General features: G+C 38.8%; 1 protein-coding gene across 1 annotated transcript in view; it reads right to left on the bottom strand.

Moving 5' to 3' along the window:
- LOC129371592 (plexin-A1-like) overlaps positions 1 to 15,681 on the bottom strand; it is a 260,658-nt gene that overhangs the window by 156,179 nt on the left and 88,798 nt on the right. The gene's annotated exons all lie outside the window — the stretch shown is intronic.

The following is a 15,681-nucleotide window of genomic DNA, read 5'->3' as shown; positions in this document are numbered from 1 at the left end:
AGGGCTTTTTATGAGTGCAGAATGCTGCTTACCAACCTTTAACAGCCTTTCTAAGAGGATAAAATCTTTATTAAGTCAATTCATAAAGAATATACTAGCAAGTATCATCCAACGGCACATCCTACATGCTTGAAGGAAAATATTTTGTGGAGATATTGATTTTTGTTTATGCTCTTGATTGTACCCAGAGGTCCACCGACATAGTTTTCAGCAGATTTTTATGTACTGAGCCACACTGTAGATAATGGTTGGCTATAAATGCAACTCCTGCATGCATGAGACCACTTTACCAGAAGCAATGAACAGTTCCATCCTTTCTATTAATGTTCAATGTATAGAGCCTGAAAGCTCAGGCAAACCCGTCAGAGTTCCTTGGGGATAGATCGGAGGAGAATTCCAAAAATAAGGAAATGCAGTTTTTGTTCATATCAACCTTTCTTCCCTGACAAATGTCTCTTTACAATCCCCCTTCCACCCCTGCTTATTCTTTGATTTTTGCACTGGCAATCTGTCATCCTGCTTGTTTTAGTTTACCTCCTCTTTATCCTTGATTACAGTCTTTGTCTCCTTTCCTTCGGCACATATGTATTTGTTTAGATGGGAAAGGAGAATAGCGGACAAAAGTGCGGGTTATGACAGGCAGAAGGAATTAATGAGCAGAAGAAAGTTGCGTGAGGTTTGTGACCAGGACTTAGAAGCATCATCTGCCAATCAACCAATCAGCAGTATATATTTCTAGTCACCGCAATTATAGAGGTGGCGACAGCACCAATTTGATCTTTCATTAGGTTCTAATGAGGTCTGGATGAATAAATGGATGATGGCGTGGGACTAAAGGGTAAGATGAGGGAAAGCAACCAGCATGAATTAATGATTGCATGAGGAAAAGAATGCAACATATTCTTCAGGACAGCTTTTCTTCTAAAATAAAATACACAAAAGGATGAGGCAGTCTCTATTTTTTGACAAAATTAAGGCTATCTCAAATGAAACTGTGTTATTCAGAATTACCATCTGCTTGGAAAATGGGGTGTGGTGCTCATCTTACGACATTGGAATGACTTTGTTTACATTTTTAAGCTGGAGTTTGTAGATCACAGAAGCAAAACAAAGTTATTGTAAGTTTAACTTGAATGTTTCTGGGTCAGTTAGGCCTTCTCCAATGTTCTTGTTTTATTCAATGCCCACATGTTGCTGTGTCAGTTTTTATTACCTCCATGTTTGGTCTCCACAAACAAACCATTATTAACTCATGTCCCGATTGTTTATCTCGCTTTGTGGGTATTACTCACAAGGGACTGCAGGACAAAATGGGAGATGGTCAGACGGATCGGACTGGGGCTTCGTCTGCAGTAATGTCGGCGCTGTTCTGGTCTGTTGTGTGGTTGATTTTATCGGCTCCTCTGCTTTTCCAACCTCAACTAGACGTGGATTGTGATTGAAAGAACGAGATCTTACATACAAACATATTAATTGATTTTTGTCCCAAAGGTGCCTAGACTGAGGCTTAGAGATAGGGTGAGGATTTAGTGTGGGCATCTGATCAGGATCCCTTTGGAGGTTTTATGGGCACATTACACAGAGAACAGGTGCCAGGGAAATCCCTGAACTTGATGAAAGGACAATTGTAAGATCAAGCTGTTTCTAGGGAAAGGAATAACTGGGGTTGCCTCCTGGATCTGCTGCCCCTGTGACCAGATCTTGGGAAACAGTGAATGGATGGATGACTCAATGAATGTCCAGTGATGGATATTCACTGTGTTTTTATTACAAACGGGCACAAAACATACAATAAAACTTATTATTTACAGTGAAATCAAATGTGAATATGTTCATGCAATAAGTCATTAAAACACATTACTTTCCATGATCCTGAAACTACTTCTTGTTGTCTTCTTTGTGGTTTGGACCAGTGGCAACATCCAGAATTTGATTATGTGGCTCATCTATTGCAAAACTTTTTTCATTGCAGTTTTTTGAAGATTTTTATATAACCTATCACCAAAACTTTGTATCAAAAGGAGACTTTTTAAATCTGCATGTTTGCATTAAGCATATTTCTTCTTGAAAGGTCAAATTGTGCAATTATATGGTGAGTAGAAAAACAGCTACAGTCGTATAAAAGCTAAACGCTCATTCACAAATATTAGGTTCTTATTTTCATTTGAACTCTCTTGCAAAAAGATTTTGATCTCACGTATGTAACGCCCGGCAGTGGGTATGAATTCACAAAAGGCAGGGTTGGTCCAACACTCGGCAGACCGATCTATTTCAGACTTGAAAAACTCACCAGCCACTCATTCTGCATCGCTTGGTTGTAACGACTTCGGCTTTCGTTGCCTTTCTATTGTCTTGGACCAGTTTGCCCATTCCTGTTTGACAACAATGTGTTTTTATCCACACAAATGTCCCTGAATTAATATCTTCCCCACATATATGAGATGCTGATGATGATGTCGAGATGCAATTGGTATCTTTATGGTATATGAAAGAAAAAAATGACAATGTGCAATAATGTCACTCAAAAACAGCAGTCAGAATACACGCATATTGTCAATTTTTTTCAGAATTTTGGAGCCCTTAAATCCTTCCACCACCTCCATCCTGACGCAGCCACGGTGTTAGCTATGTCTGGTCAACTGAAAAAAGGATGATCCTGAGGGTAAATGTCTTTCACACTATAGAAAAAGCTTGAGCCAAGGGAATTTTTAACTCAAACTCCTGTACTGTCAACTTCTTTTGACCCACTGTCAGGACAATGGCAAAATGTATTCTTCACTGATATTTACAAAGAATAAAGTTACTTTCTGATTTCAATTATCCTATATGTGTGGGAGGTTTTAGAAGTTTTTTTACTGTTGCTTTTTAGAGGGTTTTTTATTGGGGCAAGATTATGCAAGGAAGATAATTTGCTTGTTAAACTGTGTACTTGTGCATGTATACAATAAATGTGGTTATATATAAGCCTCAGAAGCTCCATGTGGTGAATTTGGAAGGAATGGGGCCATGTTTTTTTTTTTTTTTCTTGTGGGTGGGCCTCTCTGTGTGCACTTTGCCAAGAACTAAAACCCACAATCCCTCCATCAGTCCCTTATATCCACCAGGTCTTTTACTTTTCTGTTGTTTTCTAGACCATTTGCTTTCTAAGTTTTCCTTTTGCACCTTTGACCTTAGCAGGCTGCAGAACTACAGGGTGTTTTTCTTTCTTCTTTAAAAAAGCCAAAAGGTATGGTCTGCTAATTTCAAAGTAACAACAACAACAACAAAAAAACTCGCAAAAACGGCAAAGACAGAAACCAGTTTATTCTGAGGACAACAGGACATGTTGCCCTATCAAGGCAGAAAGTTTTGCACTGCTAAAGACAAATGAGAGACAGGAGAAAGAAAGGCAGAGGACAGGGTGAGAAAAGATGGAAACAGCCCAACGGAAACCATGATGTCATGATTAGTGAGGTGCGACCATCCTGGAGTCACACTGGCACCACAAGGACGTCAGTGGAACGCACACATACACAGATGCAATTACAAAATGTCTCTGTCCCCTAACCAATCACAGCTGCTGCGAGGAACAATGCAGTCGTTGTCGTTCTTAACTTTTCTTCAACGGAGAAGTGCTATATTACTGCATTTTATTATGTGAGTTCTACCAGAGCATGAATGCTGGAAAAACAAAATTGCTTCAAGATGAGGAATAAAAGCAGATTTAGAAAAGCTTTGTTTGTTCACATCATTACATATATATTTGCCTGGAATTTTTATAGTGAGTTGTAACATCAACTTTCCAGAATCATAACAATAGCACATTCACCAATATTGCTGGAAAGCAAAGCTGATGCAAACTGCCTAAATGATGACAGCTGAGCCCTAAAAGCAAAAATTGTAGTAGATTCGTGTCAGCATGAATAATACATCCTGCATCAGGCCCTCTGTGACAGTCGAAATAAAAGACGAAGCAAAGTTTCAGTCTATTGTTTCTTTCCCATCAATAGCAAAGGCACACATGGTGATTAAAACCAAACTCAAAGACTTGAATGAGGTCGGCTCTCAGTCTCTTGGGACTTGTGAGAGGAAGGAAAAATATAATGAGTGAAAAGACAAAAGATAAGGCAACAACCTGGTTTTCATCAGTGTAGGATATGTTAGATGATTATGATCAATTAGGAGAGGAGAAAAGGAAGGGGGAAGAGTCTGAATGAAGAGAAAGTGATCATAGCTTTAAAAAAAGATCAAGATTTGGTTGACAATCAAGTGTCCTAATATTTTAGACCAAGAAGATCTTAAGTTGCAGAAATATTTTCTGTGTTGCTTCCTAATTTTGGGAAGCAGTTTGAGAAACTATAAAACAGTTATGATATTTTTGCTTACAACACTAAAATTCAAACATGCATGTTTATATTATCAATTCAGTCATTGATGTGAATCTTTGAACTGTGCTGCAAATATAAGCTAAATCATTTAATTTATTTTTAATCTCCTTAAGAAGAGAGATTTTGCAAGCTTGTCTTTTAAAATGGCTCCTGTTTTACACAGACAATGCCCACTCCTACAACAACAGCCAGCAACTTGACTTGACACATCCTACAAGAGCTGCATTACAAAAAAAAAAAAAAAGCTATGTTGGGTCTGAAAAGTTGGGAAAACGCTGCACTTCAAACTGAAAGGTGAGTACGCAGGTCACGGATCGCTGGTCCTCTTCACAACAGCTCGCTTATTAAGACGGGCGAACAGAAACAAGAGACAGCAGAGCGGAAACTAAACTGACCGTTTATCCGGAAAAACACGGCAAGCAAACCGGCACAACAGGCCGCGCAAGGAAAACAAGCTGTTTCGCAATTACGGCAGAGAAAAATAAAATGAGAAAGGATAAGACAAAATCAGCGTGTGCTTCCTGTAGCCGTGTATGTGTGGAGTGAAGGGGAATGAAGGGGAAAGTGAAGCAGTAATCATTATGGGTGCGATATGTTGCTCTGTAATGAATGCAATTTCATTTTTGTCACAGTCTGTGTCAGCAAGGTATGGAGTCCTCGTGTCATGCCAAAAAAGGACCTGCTGTAGTAATGTGAAAAAAGATAGAGGAAGTGAAAGTCTTTGTATTTTCCATTATTCTGAAGATGAAAAAGCAGCCGCTGAGAGCAGGCCGCCTGGCAACGCTGGCAGTCCTCGCTGGAGCACGCTCATTAATATGGGAAGCCGGAATGATGCCGAAACCTCCAACTATGTTTGGCTAACAAACAAGAGAATCACCTAAGCACATGCTTCGCATTTGCCACCAAATAATGAGAAGCGCTCAGGCACGAGGTTCCCCTCGCCGGCATCGCTCCGGTCATTCGATTCAATCAGCTCGCTGAGAGAGACAGATGAGATCACGGTTTTGACCTCTACTCATGATCAGTCATCTCAGAAAAACACACACATGCACACATTTCAAGACAAGATGTCTACTTGAGCTAATGACATCATCATCAGCAACGGTGTCAGTTGGGTCAGGGCTGGCTGAAACCTGTCTTATCTCGACAGAGATTATTCTGCTGAAAGGGTTATTACTCGCACGCCTTATGAGGGATTGCTAAGACAAGGGTGACTACAGACACTTCCCTCAGAGAGCTTTCCCCTCCCTCCACCTACACTTAATCTGGATTGATAGCACAGCCCATTACTGAGAGATGAATGAAGCAGATTATGGAATGCTCCATTAGTGTCACTTCATATACGAGAACGAGTTCTGTGTGGGTAGCTGTAGAACGCATAATTGGACAGGAAAAGTCAAATGTGTTTGGAACAACCCGACCACTTGCCGTCGAAAAGTTACAGATATCAAGGTAAAGCTTGGTTGTAACTCATGGTTTCAAAAATGTACATGAGACATTCCATGTCGCGTCATTGCTGAGGTGTGAAGTTCTTTTGCAGAATTGCTAGAGAAGTTGCCAGAGATTCCTTCGACTGCATGGAATAATGCAACACAGGAAGGGGTGGGAATTAGACAAAGGTCAAATGAGTCATAATTGGTCATATTTCATAACTGCTAAGAAGAAACAACTGGATAGTAGAAACACTGTAGTTCTACCCATCTATGCATAGTCTATTCTCACACATCCTTGCTGCATTGTGGAGGCTTTGTGCCTAAGTCAGTGACATTTTAAAACATGAATTCAGCATTTACTAGTAAAGAAATTGTAGAAATATTGTCACCAAACATAGTCAGTTATAGTCTGTTGTAATTATTGCTTTCCCCCTAAAATAAAGACAAACCATAAGATAGTTGCCCATTCCTGCCCGTTACGTTTCTCTGTTGTAATAAGCAATGGAGTAATAATACCAAATTGCCAATGAGAACCATAACTGTGAATGCAAAATAAAAACATTTAAAGTCCAAAAACATTATGTGCCTTTTGAATGTTTTTAATGTTAAGATTAAAAACGTTCAAATTTTCCATTTGTTTGTTGCTTGAAGTTCTATTTTTTTCTGATAAGAATAGCTGGAGAAATTTTAGTATAGTATACTCTGGAATAATAAAAATCAAACCTGAATCCTATTCTAATACCTGGTGAAATGTATTACTAGAACTCACTAGAACCAGGAAAATAGAGCACATAACACCAGTTTTAAAGTCCCTCCACTGGCTCCCTGTAGCTCAAAGAATAGATTTTAAAATACTGTTGTTAGTTTACAAATCACTGAACGGTTTAGCACCACAATACATCAAAGATCTGCTGTTGTTGTATCAACCTTCCAGACTCTCAGGTCTTCTGGTTCTGGTCTGCTCTGCATCCCCAGAACCAGAACCAAAAGAGGAGAAGCAGCTTTCAGCATCTATGCACTAAAAATTGGAACAAACTTCCAGACAACTGTAAAACAGCGGAAACCCTGACTTCCTTCAAATCTCAAGTAAAAACGCACCTGTTTAGAGTTGCATTTGAAATGTAATGTATGGATTTGATTTTGTGGATATGTATGTATTTTTTTTTTTTTTTTTTTTTCCTGTTGTGGCAACGGGGCCCGGCGAATACCCGTGGTTAAACGGATGGCGGAGTCCGGCGGTAACAGGCGCTTAAATTCCGTGTCAAAGGGAAGGGGGAAGAAAGGGAAAAGAGAGGGAAAAAAAAAAAAAAAATTGGTATTTTATTCTATGTTGCATGCCTTTGTGTTTTGTGTTTATGATGTAAAGCACTTTGAAATGCCTTGTAGCTGAAATGTGCTATACAAATAAAATTTGATTGATTGATAGATTGAAAAGGTGAGTAGAAAATACAATTAATTAGCACTGAAACATGTGGAGTAAATGCATCACAAACAGCAAAGATTCAAACTTGTCAGCAAGTTTCACAAATGAAGTGTTCATTACTCTGGCTTCTTTTTTCTTCAGCGTGATAGTAAAATATTTTTATATTTCTGCAATGCACCACACAGAGGAACTAATGAACGAACAGAAAAACAACAACATTATTGATACTGTTGAGCCATGACAATCAGTCAGGATGAGAGTCGACTTTAATTCCCAGTGGAGCTCTGAGCTAATTGCTTCAGCATGCTAAAGTGGTCACACCGGCAATGTCAACATGCCAAGGTTAATCAGTTGGGTTTGCGCATGTACATTTATTTAGCATTTCATCTAGACAAGATAAGAACCTAAAGTACAATTGATGCTAACGGGAAGGTGATAAGATTCTATTTAGTCATAAAAACAGAACATTTAAAATATGTTGATCTAATGGCACCATGATTTTTAATTAAAATAAAAGGAAGTGATTGAGTTTAAAGCTATAGGCAGCATAATTATAACATGGTTATCAAGATATTTTATTGAAAGAGAAGATCTTTTTTTTTTTTTTGGTGTTCAGTCATTTTCTGTATTAAAAGATTAAATTCAAAGACTTGAGGAAGTGTCAGATATTAATTACTGATGTCAACAAAAGCAGCTTGACCTGTGGGGTGTCCCACAGAGGAATGGATAACCATGTGGATGGACCTCATTAACGGCTAGGCTGAGTTCTCAGCGTCACACCCATAAACGCAACATGAACCAGCAAACTGCACACAAACGCCACACAAGTACTGTCCAGAGACCGTGACTCCTTTCAGTGAGCGTCCTTTATTACAGTTCACTGTACACACCTACCCTGACCTCAGGCTGTACTGGAACAACAGCCTGTCTCTCTTTTTCCTGGTCCCATTCCCCAGCTGAAAGGAATGTTGACCCCTCTGGACCTGGCGACAGAGTGATTCACCTCTGCTGAAATAATGTCACTCATCCTCACCTCGTCGGTTAGCTAATGGTGCCTGGAGGACTGGCTGGTCTGGAACATGGGGCATATTTCAAATTACTTCTCATGTCCAGTTCTGTTTAATAAACAGAGAGAGACTTTGATATCTAGGGTATAATAACAAAAAGAAAGATTCTTTAAAAATGGTTGCCAGGGCAGTGCATGGCGTAGCAGAAAAGCTGGTCCCTCCTTTATGGAGGTTAATAGTCCAGGGGATTTGAAAGTCGACTGTGGAACCTTTGCTTTGTGTTTTCCTCTTTTCTCTTTGGCCATTTCCTGCTCCACAGTAAAACAGTTGCCAAATTTATATTACTATCAAACATGAATGTTTACTCTCTCATCCAGTAGCTCATGAAATGGTAGTTGGGATGCTGTGACATTTTTAGTCTCCAAACACAATGGTGGTGTAAATATTACTACCATTAACGTTATATTTTAATGCACAGTGGATCTCCACCTCTTCACATTTTGAGTCACAGAACACAAACACAAGGATGTTTTGGATGCTGTGATGCAGGGCTTAAGCATAATCCATATAAAGAGGCCTCACTACTAAATAAAAGCCAACTCTCTATTTTAAATTAACTTAAGAAATGTTAAGACTTTCATTTTATGTACCTGAATTAAAGACTTTTTAAGAATCCTGTGTCGTTTTTTTTTTCTTTGCAGATTGGTACACATTAAAAGTGTTTTGAAAATCTCAGAGGTATAAGTCTATATTCTCAGGGGAAAACAAAACACTTATGCTAACTGATAATACTGCATGACAAAGATTAAAATGTCTCCAACTCCAAATCTTTTTTGCCATTGTACAGTTTCTCCTCTCACACATACACAAGGTGTCACCTCTGCTTAGAGTCAGATATAAAGAACTAATGCTGAGGAATCGTACAAAACAATATTCAGTGTTATCAATTTATTTGTGTTGTTATTATTGAGTTTCAAGACAACCTGAAATAGGCTGAAATTAGCATCGGCAGAAAAAAAGTTGAGAAAACCCAGTGATTGGAAGCCGACCCCTAATATCTGATTGGTGAATCTCTATACAGAAGCATTTTATTGATTTGGAAAAGGAAATTAATGATGCCAGATTATGGCCAAAATATTAATGCAGCTGAGTTCAATAATTAAGCATCCTCTGTGGAGAGGTTGGTTGTATTACCTGGGGTTGGTGTGGTTGATCCCTGAGGCTTTAAAAGGGATTGTGGGAGATGGAGTTTGAGCAGCGGCTCCTTTTAGCCTGCAGTGATCTGTAATTGATGGGAACCTGGCAGGGACCAGGAGCCCTTATAACGTCGCTGTACAAGCATGCTTGAATCAAACACCACTTTTCTCTCTTCTCCTCTGTTCTTCTACTTAACATACGTCCCTCTGAACCCCCCTCCTCTTTCTGTCCTCACTTTTCTTTTCCTCATTTCCAGCACCTGGTTCCTTCTGTCATATTTCTCATCTGCTCCCTAGCACCACCATCCAGCGTTTCTTCCTCTCTCCTGGCTCCGCTGCCCTCTCGCTTCCATCTTCCATCTCATCCATCTGTCTGCCTTTAATCGCTCCCTCACTTTTCTCTTGTCCCACTTCACCTTTATCCCCCTCTCCGGTTCAGCTCTGCTGACTGACGGGGAGCGCTGGACGAGGCTGAACGTTGAACACAAAGAAAATGCTGTGTTTCTGAAGAGTCTTGTAATAATTCCAACTAATCTACATCAAGGAGCGTGCCAATCAATCTGCAACAATTTTGTAAACAGAAAAAAACTCAAACATGGAACTGTTATAACTGTAAAAACATACAAATTCAGTGCCAGCAGTCCAACCTTGGAGCTTTGGAAAGTGGGTTATAAAATGTGAGTAAAGAGAATTATTTATAGCATTTAATTTCTGTCTTCAGTTTTATTTCATTCATAATGAAATTGCTGTCAGAAGGTCCTGCCAGGGTGTTATAAAGTGTTTGAGTGCCTTGGCTTGTGTAGATAAACTGAGTGCCAAAAGACCAGAAAAAAATAAAATAGAAATAACCTTTACTGTGAATCAGTGGGGAAATTTAGGTGCAACAGCAGCAAAATTAAAGGACAATTCAAAGAATGGAAATTCCTAATAAAGGTAAAACTATTTAAAAAAGATTTTGAATTCATAAAAAATAATTTCAAATCTAAAAAAACACGAGCAAGTGCTTACAGCAGGTAGAGTAGAAAAGATTATTTTTTGATTGCTGGTTATTGTTTGTGAAAACAAAGTAAGAGTCACTTTAATTTGGTATTTGGAAACTGACCAGCTAACGTATTGGGCGAGAGGCGGGGTAGACCCTGGACAGGTCACCAGGGCAACACAGAGACAGACAGGACAGGACAAACAACGCTAGCTGGAGATAGACCCAGCACCACTAGGGACAAGGGTGTTAGAAAATGGATGGATGGAAACTGAACACAAACTTTTGATTGATTTTATGCAAAATGTTTCAGGTCCTTCATGTTGAGTGTCAGAATCTGTATTTTCATTGCATCACTAATATATGAGGCTGTATAGTGATTCCTTGGCTGTACTACAAAGTTACCTCCCACTTTAAAAACCTCCAGCATGACTCAGCACTGACGGAGCACCACCCATAAACCAACCAACCAGGTGCGACAGCCGGAGTTTGACCTAATTTTACCCATGTCATAAATATTAATTATTAATTGTGACAACTTTTACTTTCCTGCTGTGCATCACCCCTCCTGTGTGTGTGTGTGTGTGTGTGTGTGTGCGTGCGTGCGTGTGTGTGTGTGCGTGTGGGTGTGTGTACCCTTGCACATGACAGGACACTTCCACCATCTCGCTTTGCCACAAATTACCTCATTAAACTTTATTGCATTAAAGCCACTTTTATGAATTTAGTGTGCTCCCAGGCCTATTGTTCTCCTGCAAATGAGATTAAAGCAACATTTGCCTTTCTCCCTCCTTTCAATGATATTTCTGGAAGGACGGTTCGGACGCAGAACTTTAATGAGGAAGTTGGGGAAAATGGGTATCAAAGCACCATTTGTGGCACATTTTCTAAACTAAGGCAAAGCTAGTGACCAATTTGGGAAAACTATTTTGTTTATTGGCTTTTATTATTAGTTTGCACTTCCTGAGTCACTGACTTCATGCTTTCCCTCCCTCCTTTTAACCAATAAGACTGGTGGAAACAGATATGACTAACAAGCAAACAAACTAAAGCAAGTGGTTTTACCCTCCCATTCAGATTAATTATGTATGTGTTCCTTTGTGTGTGGGTTTCCGCAGTCAGCAGTGCATTATATACTTCCTTTGTGTCTATTATCACCAGCCTCTGTTAGGATGTAGTGCAATAAAAGCAGAGTTAGTCGATGTTAAGCTTAAGAGTCCCTTCACACAATGCAGATCACAACAATGGACGCATAAACACACATTCATAGACATACAGAGACAAGAGCTAATGGTCAATAGGATCACGTTGCTAAGCAACAGATTTCACTTCTGGCAATAAACCATTTGTTTTGCATGCTGATGAAGAAAGGAAAGTAACACGTAAATGTCTGCAGGCTTCCGTATATTAGGAAGTGCATTAATCTTTGACCATATGCAAAAAGAAGCCCCCAGAAATTTTTGTTCAGCATAATTTGCTCTTTTTAAGTCTTTGATTTAATTTGGAATATTTTTACACTCAAGTATCACTAGATGTAAGTGCAGCTGACTACCTTTAAATGAAGGCTAACATGCAAAATCTCTGAATAAAAAAATAATGTAGAGAAACATCCCATTAAACTGTACAGTCATTTTCAATTATTTGAATATGAGCTCTAATGAGGCTTAAATGCCAGATTAAAAATACCTTCTGAAAACGGGCAACATTAAAGCAGGTGTTATTCATTAACATTTCAGTATTTCGGTTCTAAAATGTTTTTTAAGTGGTCTGATATCATTTTAATTGTCATGTTTTTATTCATTGTACGCAAAAAAGAAACACAATTAACAGAAATAGAAGCTTCTACACATCCAATTGTGTGTTTTTAGTGATTAACTTTCTGAAATAAATTGGCATTTCAATTATTTTCCAATTTGTTGAAAGGATATGGATTTAAAAAAAAAATGTCAAAGGAACAGTTCAGATGTTTTGAGGTTTTGTCAAGAGGCTACAAAAGGCAATACGTTACCCGTAGCAACGCCTTTGGGGGTCCTCATGTTTACCTAAATATAAGTTAGTTGCTTCTAGAGGCTAAAATTAAAAGTTAGTCCAATTGGGAAAAAAACACTTAGTCATTAAAGTTACGAGGAAGAAATTATGAATTATTTCAGAATGTAGTAACTTATACCTGGAGACTCCCAAGAGGTAATTTATTGACTTTAATAGAAGTCAATAATTAGTGTCACTGTAATGTGACACTAATTCATAAACCTCTGAGTAGTCCCCATTTACTGCATTTGATGTTTGTCTTTTTTTTTCCTTTTTTTACCCAGAAACCAAAGAATGGATCTTCGTTGTAAACACACTGTCACCAGGAACCTTTAGTGTGACATATCCATTTTAAAAAGCAAATCAAGTAAAGTTCACTTGAACCACAAAGTGGTGTCATGGCCTTTTTCAATCTATCAATCAATCAAATTTTATTTGTATAGCACATTTCAGCAGCAAGACATTTCAAAGTGCTTTACATCATAAACACAAAAACACAAAGTCATGCATCATGGAATAAACAATACATTGTTACATATTACATTTCAAATACAATTCTAAACAGGTGTGTTTTTAGTTGGGATTTAAAGGAAGTCAGGGTTTCTGCTGTTTTACAGTTGTCTGGAAGTTTGTTCCAAATGTTTGGTGCATAGATGCTGAAAGCTGTTTCTCCTCTCTTGGTTCTGGTTCTGGGGATGCAAAGCAGACCAGAAGCAGAAGACCTGAGAGGTCTAGAAGGTTGATACAACAACAGCAGATCTTTGATGTATTGTGGTGCTAAACCGTTCAGTGATTTATAAACTAACAACAGTATTTTAAAATCTATTCTTTGAGCTACAGGGAGCCAGTGGAGGGACTTTAAAACTGGTGTTATGTCTCTATCTGCCTGGTTTTAGTGAGAACGTGAGCAGCAGCATTCTGGATCAGCTGCAGCTGTTTCATTGATTTATTGGACAGGCCTGTGAAGACGCTGTTGCAATAATCAATGCGACTAAAGATAAACACATGGATGAGTTTCTCTAGATCTGGCTGAGACATTAGTCCTCCAATCCTGGAGATGTTCTTCAGGTGATAGAAGGCTGACTTTGTAATCGTCTTTATGTGGCTTGCAAGGTTCAAGTCCGAGTCCATCACTACTCCCAGGTTTCGAGCCTGATCACTAGTTTTTAGTTGTAATAACTGAAGCTGAGCATTGACTCTAGATCGTTCCTCTTTAGGTCCAAAAATAATGACTTCAGTTTTGTTTTTGTTCAGCTGGAGAAAGTTTTGGCACATCCACACATTTATCTGCTCTAAGCATTTATTCAGTGATTGAATGGGTTCAGAGTCACCTGGTGACATCATAATGTAGAGCTGTGTGTCATCCGCATAGTTGTGGTAGCTAATATTATTTCCTGTTATAATCTGAGCTAGTGGGAGATTAGAAATATTGAATAAGAGGGGTCCTGAGATTGAACCTTGGGGTACCCCACATGTGACCTTTGACCTCTTTGATGAGAAGTTTCCAATTGAAACAAAGTTCAATAAGTAAGATTCAAACCAGTCGAGCACCGAATCGTAGAGTCCAACCCAACTCTCCAGTCGATTCAGTAACATGTCATGGTCGACAGTGTCAAAAGCTGCACTGAGGTCCAACAGAACCAGCACTGTGGTTCTCCCAAAGTCCGTATTTATATGGATATCATTGAATACTTTTACGAGGGCAGTCTCCGAGCTGTGGTGAGCATGAAAACCAGATTGGAAAGTGTCAAAGCAGTTGGTCATCATGAGGAAACTATTTGTTTACACACAGTTTTTTCAATAACTTTGCTGATGAATGGGAGGTCAGAGGTCGGCCTGTAATTCTGCAGGCCGACCTCTGAAGATTGTTCAGATTGTTCTTTTTTGCTTGGTTTGATAACTGCTGTTTTCAAAGCCTGGGGGAAAACGCCTGAATTGAGTGATGAGTTACTATTTGGATCAGATCAGTACTAATGTGTGGGTAGGACATCCAGACAGCAGGAGCTTGAACTTAATTGACTTAGAATTTCTTCTAGGGTTCTATAATTAAGTAGTTGAAAATGGGTCATTTTTCCTGTATTTGTTTTTTTTTTTTTGGGGGGGGGGTACAGCAATGGTTCTGGCTTTAGATTTAGATTCTCTGATCTTTTGAATTTTCTCTAAAAAGAAGCTGAAAAACTTGTTACAGGCAGCATTAGATTGGAATTCAGGTGGTAACATCACAGGAGGGTTTGTGAGTCTGTCAACTGTTGCAAATAAAGTTCGAGCATTGTTGATGTTTTTGTTCATAACATCTGCAAAGAAAGCCTCCCTTGCATGTTTTAGTGTTGAGTGATAGTTACGTAATCTTTCTTTATAGATGTTATGAACGTGACGTTGAGTTTTACGTCATTTTCGTTCTGCTCTGCAACAGAGTTGTCTTGCAGATCAAACTGTTTGTGCATTTCTCCATGGAGATTTCTGCCTACCAGACACAACCCTTACTTTAATTGGGGTGATGGAATCAATGATATATGAAACTTTAGACTGAAAATCATCTACCAACTTATCTACATCATTACAGATTAAGGATGAGGAGGAAGAGTAGATTTGATTAAATGTTTCTGCTGTGTCTTCTGTGAAAGGACGTTTTGTGACAGTAGCTGTTTGTCCAAGTGGGTCAAAGAATAAATAACTTTCAAAGATAACAGCAAAGTGATCCGACAGGGTAACATTAGTTACAGAGACATTGGAAATATTCACACCCTGGTTATAACACCCTGACAACCAGGACCAGTGTGTGTCCTGGAGTGTGTGTTGCTTGTTTAACATCTTGTGTTAAACCAAAGTTTTCTAAAATATTAGAGAGCTTTTTTGCCCCTCTGTCTTGGGGTTTGTCCACATGAATGTTGAAATCGCCAACAATTATTAAACAATCATAATCAATGCATATGAGAGATAGAAGATCATTAAAGTCAGTAAAGAAATTTTCCACATATGTTGGAGTTTTGTATAAAGTTTGTGTCAAAGTTCGTTATACTCAGTGATGAAATCATTAATTAATAGAGCTTTAGCACAGAGTGATCTGGTATTTAAAAGAGCTACTTTAAGTGGCTTGGAGGCCAAAAGATTTTCAGTCTGAGGTTCGAATTAGGACCGCTGTATTTCATATTTCTATTTTTTTAAGTTTTCTTGTAGTGATCCGTACAGGTAATGTCCTATTCTGCAGAACCCAGGAGCCAGACACACTCTGGATGGAGACAGGTGTA

Source organism: Poeciliopsis prolifica, unplaced genomic scaffold (genome assembly GCF_027474105.1).
Source record: "Poeciliopsis prolifica strain line A6 unplaced genomic scaffold, Auburn_PproV2 SCAFFOLD027, whole genome shotgun sequence".
In the NCBI taxonomy this organism is placed as follows: domain Eukaryota; kingdom Metazoa; phylum Chordata; class Actinopteri; order Cyprinodontiformes; family Poeciliidae; genus Poeciliopsis; species Poeciliopsis prolifica.
Note: the sequence above shows the minus strand (reverse complement) of the source record. Positions and strands in the feature narration are given on the sequence as shown.